Source organism: Prinia subflava, chromosome 8 (assembly GCF_021018805.1).
Source record: "Prinia subflava isolate CZ2003 ecotype Zambia chromosome 8, Cam_Psub_1.2, whole genome shotgun sequence".
In the NCBI taxonomy this organism is placed as follows: domain Eukaryota; kingdom Metazoa; phylum Chordata; class Aves; order Passeriformes; family Cisticolidae; genus Prinia; species Prinia subflava.
In genome coordinates, this window is record NC_086254.1 from 6,675,104 (window position 1) to 6,687,756 (window position 12,653).

General features: G+C 50.4%; 1 protein-coding gene across 2 annotated transcripts in view; it reads right to left on the reverse strand.

Annotated features, from left to right (window-relative positions):
- The window catches only part of SMG6 (SMG6 nonsense mediated mRNA decay factor), a 104,173-nt gene that overhangs the window by 31,627 nt on the left and 59,893 nt on the right, over positions 1-12,653 (reverse strand). The window lies entirely within an intron of this gene.

A 12,653-nucleotide genomic window follows, 5' to 3' on the forward strand; every position in this document is an offset into this window, starting at 1 on the left:
ATCTTGCTCAGGTGCAAATGTTCTGGGCTAAGCCAAAACATTTCTTTTCTTTTTCAGATTTACTTGATGTAAGTCCAAAAAGTGAGATGACATCAAAGAGCCCATTGAGCAGATCCCCTCCAGAAACACACGGGGACTTTACCTCGTTAGTACAAACACGGTTCCCCTGCAGACTTCCTGGGAACAGCTGAAGCAGCACCGCACTTCAAAAACCAGCCTGCACATCACAGGGCTGGGGAGGAGCTCAGCTCTGGCTCAGGATTGTTGTCAAGCCTTTCAAAGCCCACGCAGGATCACACACAAAAATTGTCACAGCCCTAGGGGGAACAACTTTCTCTCTGTCCCCAGGATATGGGTTGTAAAGGCAACGGCAGGGCAGGAGCTGTCACAAGGAGCAGGCAGGGAGGGTGTGAAGCCTGATGTGAAGGAGATAAAGACAAGGCTTAAGAAGATGGATTTACCCCTGCTGGGACTGGTCAGTGACTGTTTCCCATGAGCTAACAAGAGGAATGAATGTCCCTTCAGGATTTCAAACCCGTGCCAAGAGCCCATCTTTCTCTGAGGGATGGCAACTGCCAGCAGCTCTGTCCCTGCTGCGGTCCCCAGCTCGGATCTGCTGCTGGCTGGGGTCTGAGGTCACTTCCAGAGGGACACAGGAGACCTGCAGGAGCCCAGGCTGAGCTGTGGCATGGAGTGACAATCAGGAGATATGCTGCTTCCTGGAAGAGTTGGAACTGATGTGCAAATAATGGCAGAAAAATGCGGGGCAAGGGAGGGTTAGAGAGAGAGATTAGTCTGGGGCACACTCTGGGAGATACACAATGTTAAGTATGAGGGCAAAGGAAATGAAAACTGGAAACTCAAACATAGTCAAGAATCCAATCCCAGCCTGGGCAGGAAGTTTACACTCTGCTTCTAAATATACATGTTTTTAAATCAACAAGCTTTCTTGTTCCTCAGCTCTACTGTACATGCACGTGGGAGAACGAACCGGATGGAGGCACTGCCAAGCTCTCCTGGAGAGGTGTTCTGTCCACAAGGGACAAGGCATGGGTGACACGCATCCCTGCCGAGCCCCAGCAGGGAAGCAGAGGCTTCCCTGCTCCTGAAGATGCTCTGGGAGAGCAGAATTCCCAGCTCTAAGCTCGCAATCCCTTGCAGGAAAACTCTCCTGTGCTCTTCAAGTGCCTGTGGACCATGAGGAGAGGGATCCTGTGAGCAGGGCTCAGCTGTGGTGCCTCTTCCCTCCCTGCTCTCTGGCCACTGCATTCATGCTCAGCAGTCGGATAGTCACATCTTTTTTTTAATTTGATATAATTATCTCCTAGAAATTACTGTACACAGCCTCTTGGGATCTGAAGCAATTAAGTGAAGATAAATTTCTTTCATGGAGCAAGCTGTCAAAGGATGAAGCAATTTCATTCCCCATTTGAAGTGGAAGCTTTGGGTCATGCATGGTTTATTTGAAACAATGCCATCACCTAAAGCTGCTGATCTTATCTGTCTCTCTCTGTCTCTCCATTTCAAACTGCTGAAGATGTGCAGCGTGGCACTGCCTGAAGTGATGACATCTGGCACCAGGCCAGCTACAGAAACAAGCTGCTCCTCCCCGAGCTCGAGTGCAAGAGGCCAAACATTCCTATTAAAAAGGGGGAAACCAAGGTGAAATCTGGGAAGTGCTGAAAAGTGGGAATCCTGCCCGAGGGAGCAAGCTCCAGGAGGAGTGAGGTGCCAGCAGGAAGGGGTGGCACTGCCCAAGACAGGATGGGGCATCTCTGAGGGGCACCAGGCTGCCCTGAAGCCATCTAAACCAGGATTTCATCACGAGGAGAAACAGCCCATGCCCTTCAGTCTGTATGAGGAGAGACATGGCAGGGTGGAAATTAAATCCCATTAGCACGTGCATGCTAAGTCTCTCAGAATTTCCAGCAAATTCTCTCCTGTCCTCACACTTTACCATGCCAAGATGTTTCATTTTGCACAAAAAAACCCACATTAAAAAAAACCCTCATTTAAATAAACCATTCTGCAAAGTGGTGGATTTTATCCTGGAAAGGGGAGGATGTTGCAGAGCAAAGTGTGGCTGTGGTGAGGGCTTTGCTACCTCCACAGGGTCAGGGATTCTGGAGATTCCCAGGAAGAAAGGCATGTTCAGCAGGTATTCCATACTTCCCAAATGAGGAGACCTGGAGGATCTTCCCCACATCAGTCACTAACTCAAGTCACAGGGAAATTGGTGAGGATGCCCATGTCTAAATGGAAGTTGTAATTATGAGTGTGAAAACAGGCAAGTGCTGAGCAAATTCAGCTCCCACGGCCTGGACTGACAAGAACACTTCATCCATGAGGCTTCTGCAAAGCTCAGATCGCTGCTGATTAAACCTTTGCTCATTAGAACTAAAAAAAGTTACTGGTACTAGAGGGAGCTAATAATAAAAACTGGCAACGGGTGCAAGTTCGAGAAGCATCTGGGTGACTTAAGAGCTCAAAAATGATCCTCAGGAGTGACCTCAGCACCAGACATGTGGCACGTCACCGACAGCTGGAGGTCACTGCCTCAGCTCCAGAAATGCACAGCTACAGGCACGTCCCTGACACACCCTGGGGACCTGCTCCAGGGCCACTTTTCCATGGGAATCACGCTGGAACAGGTATCAGGTGAAGTGATGCAGCTCTGGGAGGATTAGAAACTCCATCTTTTTCTGTGGGTGGACATAAATCTCCTTCCTTCCCTAATAATGGCTGCTATAATAAACAGCACATCGTTTATGCTTAAGATAAATACGGAACCAGAATGTAAATCTGGTCTGTTGTTCACAGAGCAGGCAGGCAGTAACTCCTCAGAAAACACATTTGTCTTCATACTGAGAGCTGGTGTTTATATGTGCATCTACCTATTCCAAGTCCAGTGAAGTTTTGGGAAAGTTTAAAAAAAATAAATCAGTGAAATGACTACAAATAAGAACTACAGTTGTCACTATTCAGAATATATAAACATATAGACAAATATTTGTTACATATGGCAGAGAAAATGCTTTATGTAAAATGCTGGAATGTAAAATGTTAAGGCAAATTTTGTTAATTTAAATAAATTATGGCTTTTACCTTATGTTTAAGGAAATATATGCAAATATGTTATGGGGAAAAATGCGATTAAATTATCTGCTGGATTAAATATCCAACATTTTTCATACCCCACCACAGATACAGCCAGGCCAGCAGCAGTCAAGCTGCTCATGTGGGGTCTGTGTTTGGGAAGAATTTTAATGCTTCTCAATGAACCTTCCCTTAGTACCCCTTCCTAAGGGACATGGGTGGCCTGGGGCTGAGGCACTGGCCTGAAATCCTGGGTATCAGGGGTTTGTTCTCATCCTGAAGCCAAGGCTTCCTGTGGGACCAGCTCAGTCCCTCAGCCCCGTGTACCTCTGCTGCCAATCCCTAACAAGGAAATTGCTTTTCCTTCTGTCACAACGTGTTGTGGAGATATGTTCATTAATGCCTGGGAAGTGCTTTGACTTCAATGACTTTAAGAAGAAAAAAAATACCCAATAAATAAGATTATGGTGGTGTCTTCTTCTGTCCCAGGTTTGGGGTGTGACAGCAGGAGGGCACTGAGGGTGACAGCTCTGTCCTGCCACGGGAGCTGGGCTCTCCAACCTCGCCCAGCCCCAGCCCAGTGCTGGCAAACGGATTTGGCATCCACAAAAACAACACAAGCTCCAGCTGGGAGCAGAAACGTGGGGAGCAGACTCCAGGCTCAATGACAGAGGTCACCTTCCGTCTCCCATAGAGACAGAGTAGATCCCCATCTGTTATTTGGGCTGACCACTCCCTGCATTCCACCCCGTCCACTTCTTTGGCAAGCTCTGCAGGACGTGGATCTTTCTTATTCAGGATAACAATGAGGAGTTATTAATTGGGTCTTTTTTCGGGTTTCCTGAGGTCCTTCCCATAGCTGCCTTGGTGGATACCACAGCCCTCCTCGCCCTCAGATGGGATTTAAGCATTTCAGTTGGGCAAAGACAAAGCAGTGCCATGAAAGAGGGTCCCTCCAAAGCTCAGCCAAGGGCAGAGGCCAGGAGTCAGGTCAAGGACTGAGTTCAGTACTAGAAAGAAGAGTCTGAGCACCAGAATGATGCAACCCTGAGTCCCAGAGACCTCTCATGTGATCCAAAGCACCACATTAACACCTGAGCAGCACAAAGATTGTCTCAGGCCATGCTTCGTGCCCAGGGACAGCTCAGCCATCCAGAGCATTTACATTTCCTCAGAGTTTCTCTGGGTAGCAATAAGAGATGGCTCATTGGGAGGGGATCCAGCATGAATGGTGTTTTAATGAGGCCTTTCAATACACTTATAGACTAACCAGCAAATTCCACGAGGTCTGGGCTCTAAAATGTCATTTCAAGTACACTAAAGCCATGGCAACACCTCTGCACAGCCAGAGCTGTGCACTCTCTGGGCCTGATGTCCTGCCAAGAGGTGGCAGATTTTGTGCTATTTGGGTGCTGGAGCAGCAGAAACAAGGCCATTTCCCACTGCAAAATCCCAAGGGAAGGGAAGGGTGCACACAGTGTGCTCCAAGGAGGTGCTGCACGTGGTCTGACTCTCCTTTCCTGGGTCACTGCACTATTCCCAACTCCAGGAACACACGGTCAGCGAGTTTCTTGAATAGGACATTTCCCGTTTCCCAAGAATCTGCCGAACCTCTGGAAGCAGCTTTTAGGATAAAAGGACTAAACACAAGTAGATTTCCCATCTCCTTACACAAACCTGACCATGACACGAGTGAGGATGCTGATCACCACCTGATCAGCATGGAAAGATCCAACCCCAGGCACGGGACAAGGCTGATTTATCCTGCCAGTCTCTGCCTCGAGCTGATGATCCTTCTCACTTCCAGAAAACACTTTAAAAGAGCCTTTAGCTGACACCAGAGCCAAGCTGTGCAGGGCTGGCTGAGGACCCGACACGTGCTGGGGCACGTGCACAGCTCACACCCTGATTCACTTGGAGCTCCCACTGTGGTTGAAGAGCCCTGTCCAAGATGAGCCTGGAGGAGAGGCAGAGGTGCATCCAAGGCTGGGGAGGAAGGCATGGAAACATCACAAGCCACTTGAGAAAACTCCCCACGCACCGTGGTAGCGCTCCTTCCCTCCCCGTGCCAGGAAAGAGGCATTTCAGGGACAGGGAAGGTTATTTCCACCAGCTGCTGCTTCTTCCCTCCCTGCTTCCCCCTGCAGGAGATGAAGGCAGCACCTTGTACTTCCCTGCAAGCTGTGCCCAGACCACAAAGCTGCTCTGCCTCTCACTGACCCGGGGTGTGAGGAGAACACATGTGACTGGATCTTAACACCTTGGCAGGTGGTTCCTCACCTCGCAGTGCGACTGCAGTTCCCACACACCGCCCTCGGCCCTGGCCAAAGCAGCAGGACAAGAGATTTGCATGGGGGTGCTGCTGTCAGATCTGATCCTCCTGGCCACCCTGCCTGCCCAGGGCTATGGGAGGGCCTGCTCAGGCTGGGCTGTGGCAAAGGGGCTGCAGGGCTTTGAGCTCCTGCTGCCTCCAGCGCCGTCTCCCGGGCCATGCGTCAGCAGCCCTGAGCGCTCAGCACGGCCGGGGCCGGAGGACGTGAAAAGCTCCTGTGCCCCAGGAGAGACTGCGGAGCACAGGATACGGCCTGGATTAAAATCTGGTCAGCAGAGGTCTTGAAATGTCAGTGTAAACATGAGGGCAGTGCTGGCTGTAGGGAAGCTTGCTCGGGCTTATGCTGCTTAACAATAGGTTCAGTGACCTGGACAAAGAAAAGCTCTCCTGATAAAGCCAGCAGATTAGACAGCGGCTCAAACCCTCCCGAGCTTTCAAGAGAGCAGCTCAGTAACAGGCAAAAACTTGGAATTGCTCAGTCACTTACTTAGGAGCAAACCCCGTGCTGTTTAACACAGTTAATGCCAAATTGTGCCTGCAGGAAGGAGCAAAGGCTGCAGGACACTGGGAGTGTCCATGGGTACAGAGGAGAGTGGGACAGGACACCTCCAGTGTCACAGTGTCACCTCCTCCTGCGGAGCCTGGACAGCCAGGCTCAAACACACCAGGACAGCAGCTCAGGGGGATCCAAGCCATGCCTGAGACTCTCCTGCCTCTCACTACATCTATTCAGCTTTCAAAAAACAGGATGGGAACTGGGGGGACTTGGGACACTTTTACATATCAGAGTTAGAGCAGCAACCCAGGACTTCCCAACCTACAGCAAAATTCAATTATTGGAAACTGAGACAAAGCAAATTTAGCTGGGAAATAATGCATGTTTTAAACAGCGACTGAAACTGGGTCTGGTGACAATTTGCTGAGGATCCTGAAGGGTTCTCAGCCTTCCAGAATCCAGGGTTTGTGCTTGCTACAAGACCTGCTGTTGGAAATTTCCTTGTGGTTTCATGAGAGAGAAAAAACCCGTGGAGATGGCCACAGCTTCCCCCAGCTTGCCAGCATCCGGGGCTCTCCCGGGCTGGATTCCCCATTCCCAGAACTGATGCACACCACTGTGGGCTCCTCTTTGAAGAGGGGGTTTCTGACCTGTGCATTCCTCCCAGAAGCTCCCTGATGTTCAAAGCACCTTGCTGACAGACAGGCAGGTGTGCCTGTGACAGTGACCACCTCCCCAAACCCGGTGTGGGGGTGGAGAGGGGGGGTGGCCCCCCAAACACAGCCCTGGGCAAGGCACGGGGGAGGGCTCCCAGCCCAGCTGTGACATTTCCTTTCACCTATACCTGTACAGCTGTTTCCTACAGGGCTGCAGCCTCGAGTGAGATGTGTGAGGCTTCTGTAGGTGCTTGGGAACAAGATGGAACAGAAACGCTTCACACCTGGCCCCAAAATTACAGCACGCTGGCAGGTGGCCAACATAAACTGGCAGAGTACCAGTTGCAATGGACATCAATTAAGCAACCTGTCATCCTCAGACTGCAGGCTTTGCTTTTTGCGATCTGCATCGCTCCTTAAGCCTTCAGCAGCACCAGCACTGGAGTTTTCCAGATGGGATCATTTCCCGCAGATTCCACTCGCTAGATTTATTGCAGGATTTTTTCCTTCTTTTTAACCCAACCACCCCCCCCTTCAAGAAGCTGAACTATTATTCCACATTGCAGATTTCTCCAGTGCTGGATTCAGCGTCCTTGTGCTGTGCTAGTGCTTGTTTGCCATCGGTTTCCTTTACCTTCAGCTGCAGAAACTCAATTTTAAGAACATCCTCAGAACTCTCTCAGCTTAAGAAGTGATTAAAAACTGAGGCCAAACAATAACTGAACAGGATTCCTCCCTGGAAGATGCTCTGCACAATCCTAGGAGATGTTGCAGCAGTCACTGGGCAGGACTTGTGCCCATCGTTACAACGCTGCATTTAAAACAGCACAACAGACACTGGTGTTGCCTCCTCTGCCACCCAGACCTGCGGACATGGACTGAGCCTGGCACTTCCCTCTGTGCTAAAGGCATCTGGCAAAGGCAGAGGGAGGATCCCATGGTGCCCACACAGCCCCTGGCACTCGTGGTTCAAGGTGATGCCAAGGACAGCTGAGGAGTTCAAAGCAGGTGATGTTCCCCATGCTACCTTCATGGTGGCATAAAATCCAGCCTCTCCTCCATCACCCCATGACATCATCTTCCAACATGGCCCATAATTTAGTTTAATTGCCTTTTACAATCCAAAGGCACCACATGAAAGGGAAGGTCGAGGCTGGGATGGAGTTCAGATACTGGTCAGAAAATGTAAACATCTCTTACTCTGCTGCCTCGGGGCTGCCAGCTCCTGCCAAGTCCCCGCTCCGAGCAGGGCTGCCTGTGGCAGGGATCTTTCACTGCTTGTTTGGAAACCAAGGCAGGCAGGAATGGAAGGAGTTTTTCAAGGATGACTCCTCGCTGGACTCTCCTGTTTGGGGCTCCGATCTCTGCTCACAGTTTCCCTTTTCCTCTCTGGACCAAGCTCCGAGCTGGAAGCTCTCGCTCTCATGGGCTGAGAGCATTTGCCTGCCAGCTGGAGGAGATGCTCCAAGGCTATGGAATGGGAATATGGAAAGGATGCTGAGAAAACAGTTACATTTGCTCACTGGGGTTTTCTCTTTGCTTACAAAGACTTTGTGCTCTCAGAGCCCTGGTCTTGCTACCTTTTCTCTGATGCCTTGCAAAAAGTCCTCCCAAGATCACTGTAGTGCAGCCACTCCAAGGTGGATTTAATCCCTGGCATTCCAGGAGTCAGCAGGTCTCAGAAAGGACAAAAAGCCTGGTGTTTAGAGGCATGACAGAGCCCAGTCACTCCAACAGCTACTCCTCCTGGGCTTTTAAACGCGGGGCTCCCTTTCCAAGAGGCATCAGACATGACTACACACTGCCAAGAGATCTCTGAGAGTCTTAGGAAGACTGAAATACCATGAATAAGTGAAGTGAATAACAAGACAGGACTAATTTTAGCCCAAGTCTAAATAATAATTAACTCCTAGCTAATCCAAAGGCTACTGCAAATCTGGAGCATGTTGGGACAACTAGAGAGAGGGTCACAACTGAACTATCCACCTGGGCTGGACAGTGCAGAGGAAGGAGATTTGGGATTTCTAGGGAGAATAAAGCTTGGGATTTAGGCTATCTGCACTGACAGGTGAGTGAAACAAGGAACAGCACCAAGTGTGGGAAGCTCACTGGCCACCCCAGAGCTGGAGGAGCCACGCAATACCCAGCTTGTAGGTCTGGCTGTAAAATATTGCTAATTAATTTTCAGAGCCTCACATTTTAGGGCTTTCATTTGCCTGGTGAGGTGAGACAGGGTTGAGACCAGTTGAGTGGTGAGTATCTGAGACAGTCCACTCCACACATGAGCATGCACATGAGGGAAAGGAAAAAAAAGTGCCTTTCTGTTTGAGAGGAGGGAACCACGGTGACTGGCCCTATAAGCACATGTATTAATCATGCACCGTCTGGTTTTAATCCACACACTGCTGATCCTGCGTCTCACTGTATTGTTATCAGGGGAAGGAGTATTTCTCCTCAATCTTATTCACCAGCCAAAAGCCTGAAAATGCAAAAAACACATTTGTGAAGTGCCTTCCCAAGGACCCTGGGCCCCGGACCTGGTGAGCTGGGGCTGCTGCCTTTTTATTGGCGTTTAAAAACCTTTTATTAACGTGTGTCAGGGCTGGGGGAGGAGAGACAGGCTCAGGTTTCAGGACCCCCCATGCAGAGAGGTTTATTGTGGGAAGGGACATTAACACTTTCTCCTCCACATCTGCCCATGGCTGGGGCATGTGGCAGAGGGTGTGCTGCAGGCACAGGCCTGGGGAATGCACACGCTGAGCCCATGAAGAGCTTGCAGGGATGTGGCAATCGATGCCTGCAGAGAGGAGAACCTCCCTGCTCTGCTCCACATCAGGGATATCTGCAGCCCTCTTCCAGCTTTGCCACGAGCTCCATGGGGTCACTGCAGTGCAGGATGCTCCCGAGACAACAGCATCCAGACACAGCTGAAGAATCCAGGACGTGCCCCAGGTTCCCAGGGCTGCACCCACGCAGCACCACCAGGACTCTCTTCAACCTCAACACGACCCAAGTGTTTTCCATTACCAGCACCATGACTCCACAGTTGCCACCTTCCCCCTTCCCAACCTTAACTCAGCCATGCTGCTGCTCCCTGCTCCTGCCTCGAGTCCAAGGCTGGGTGAGGGAGGTCCTGGCAGTGTCTCCTGGGGCTGCAGAGGCTGCAGACACAGCTGACAGCTCAGGCACCAGGCTGCATAGTTTGCTGCTGAGTGGTACTCGGTGCTGTTCCATCACACAAGCTGCAGTGGAGATGTGCCCAACACACACACCCAGGAAAACAACCCCGAGTTCTGCTCACCCCGGAGCCAGCTTTTGTTGGTCCCAGCTCCAATGACAGTGCAGGAGATGATGGGAAGCTCTAAGTGTCCCACTGGCTCCAGCAGGAATTCGAACGCGCGGCTTCATGGCAGTGAACGGAGTCAGAACGTTTTCACTCAAAATAAGAGCCAGGCCAAATGCTCAAAAACTTACTGAGAAACTCTGGCTGAATTCTGCACTCCATCTGCTAAATGGGACGTGGAGAACAAAAAGGAGTGGGAAGCACAGTGTTTGTCCTATACAGCTTACAAAACAACCACCCTCTTGGTAGAGCAAAGAACCCAACACCATTTTAAGTCAAATTCCCTCCAATTCTGCCTTTCAACAGATTCTTTTCCTCTGAAACGTTACAAATTAATTAAGAAGCTAGAGGGTAAAAGAATGGGGTAAGGATTTTCAGCATCAACAAGCAAGGTGAGATGTCCTTGGAGTAAAAGACAACTGCCTCTTCCTAGCCATGCAAGTGGTAGAAAAGGGACTGGAGTCACTCTGGCACACCAGAACCCACAAGACATTCACACTGTGCCATATAAAGAGCAGTGCATTCTCATTGCCTCTCCAGTAAAGAATCTGGCCTGAAAACTGGGCCAAGACTGAGAACAGAACAGAAAGAATTGGGTGCAAAAATAAACTCCTGCTAAAATGCAATGAAAAAATAGTATGGGAAAAAAAATCAGTGCCAGAGAGAGTTGCTCCACTGCCATCGCCCACTGGAGGGGCAGGGACACAGATCCCAAAATGCCACCATGCTCAGCACAGACATGCACCCTTCCACTGCAAACAGCCCAGAGATGCATCCCATAGGCTCAGGATGATTTGGGTTGGAATGGATCTTAAAGATCATCCAGTTCCAACGCCCTGCCATGGGCAGGGACACCTTCTGCTACAGCAGGTTGCTCCAAGCCCCATCCAACCTGGCCTCAAACTGATGAACTGCTGAGGAGTTGGATTCACCTGGGTTCTGCAGGCTACAGGGAGGCCAAGGAGCAGATGGGGGAGTGGAGATGGCACATAAGTTTCAGTTGAGTTGGAGGATTCTTTGCTAGAAAGTGCTTTTTGATTCTTGCTCACAGTCACTCCCATGTGGGTTTGTGCCTCTCAGTCCTGGTTGGCTCTGCAGTGCCTTCTGCAACACCTCACTCCTGCAGAGTCCAGTAATTCCTTCATTTATGCTGCAGAGGGATAAGATTTGTGGAACAGGGTAGTCACTTACTATATTAATGCAGCTGCCACTCCAGTCTCTTTCTAGAGCATTTCCAAATTGCAGAAAATGGGGTAGGATCATCCAAAGAGGTCACTTTGCCTTCTATTCCACGGTGTTTGCCTCAACCCAAGCTGTACCTGAGAATCACCCAGCCTTTTAAAATCTCCAAGGCTGAAGAGTTCCTGTAGACTCACTAAGGAGGCTGCTCTCAAGTGCTGAACTACCCAGAGGTATGAAACCTTTCCTAAAGTTTTGTCTTAATCTACTTTGCTACAGTTTCTGCCTGTTCCTTCCTGTGCTTTTCAGCATGGAGCTGGAGGGCACCTTGTTCTCCTCTCTGCCTCTGCCCTGAATTTCCTTTAGATTGAAAAGCCCCACTCATCCAGGCTGCTCCTGGAAATCAGGCTGTTGAGCTCTTTCCTAACTCACTGTCCTCACCTTCATCCTCTCAGGTGTCCCCTGCACAGTCAAAGTGCACACCTGCTGTTTCACCTGTCTGACCATTAATAAAAACACTGGTCAGAAAGAAATAAAGGGTACAGGCACAGCCAGGCCTGGCTGTTTCCCTCTGGGATTGGTGCTGCTTTTTCAGCAGAACTGAGATAACACCATGCCTGATATTCCCAAATCCCTGGGTGCCTGGTGCTGAGCTGTGTGCTCTGCCTGTGGAGTTGTGCAGGTTTTTTACAAAGCACCAGAACCAAAGGGAGCTGGGACGGGGAGAACTCAGCTCAGTAGCTCAGGTGTAGCTACAGGATGAAGACACAAAGATGAGTGCAAGTGCCTGGCAGGGCAGGTAGATGGCACTCCAAATAAACTGGTGTGTGGTTAGAGGAGGCAGAGTTCAGGGAATACCAGCCCCCTCCCACAAGTTACAGGGCACCAGAGCTGCTCAGCCACCTCACCTGCCTGCTCAGGGCTCTGGTTTGTGGCTGCTGGGAAAAGATTGTCTGTATAGGGACACTTGGATTGTCCCCAGCAGAACCCTCACGAGACCACCACACACACTGGGCAAACTTTAGGGCAGCAATGGCAACTGCATGTTTATTTTAACCCTGTCAAATAGGGCCTTGAAAATTCATGCTTCCACAGACACTTCCTGGACAAAGCTGCTTCCCCAAACTGAGAGGGCTCCTGGTTTTACTGGGAGGCTGTGCTCCCGTGCTGCAGGCAGTGCTGTGAGCCCAGGCTGGGGCAGACAGAGAAGTGAAACAGAAATTTGCACCTTTGGGTCTCTCTGTGAGAAAGGTCCTGAATTTCTCACCGTCATTTCAGGACAATATCACGAAGAAGAAGTGGCACAAGGAAAGGCATCTTGCCATTGTCTCTCCACAGAAACCTGCTCTGCATCCTCACTTCCCCTCCTGGAGCACCAACCCCTCAGGGAGGGGACACTGCAGCTTCCCAGATGAGCCACGTTTTTGGAGCTGCAGTTCTGCCTCCGAGCAGGAAACTGTTGAGAGCCACTCTCATCCTGCCGTGCCTCCAAGGGCGTGCAAAACAAATGCCATTGTGCCTCCTCCATCCCCCACCATTCTCCAAGTGAAG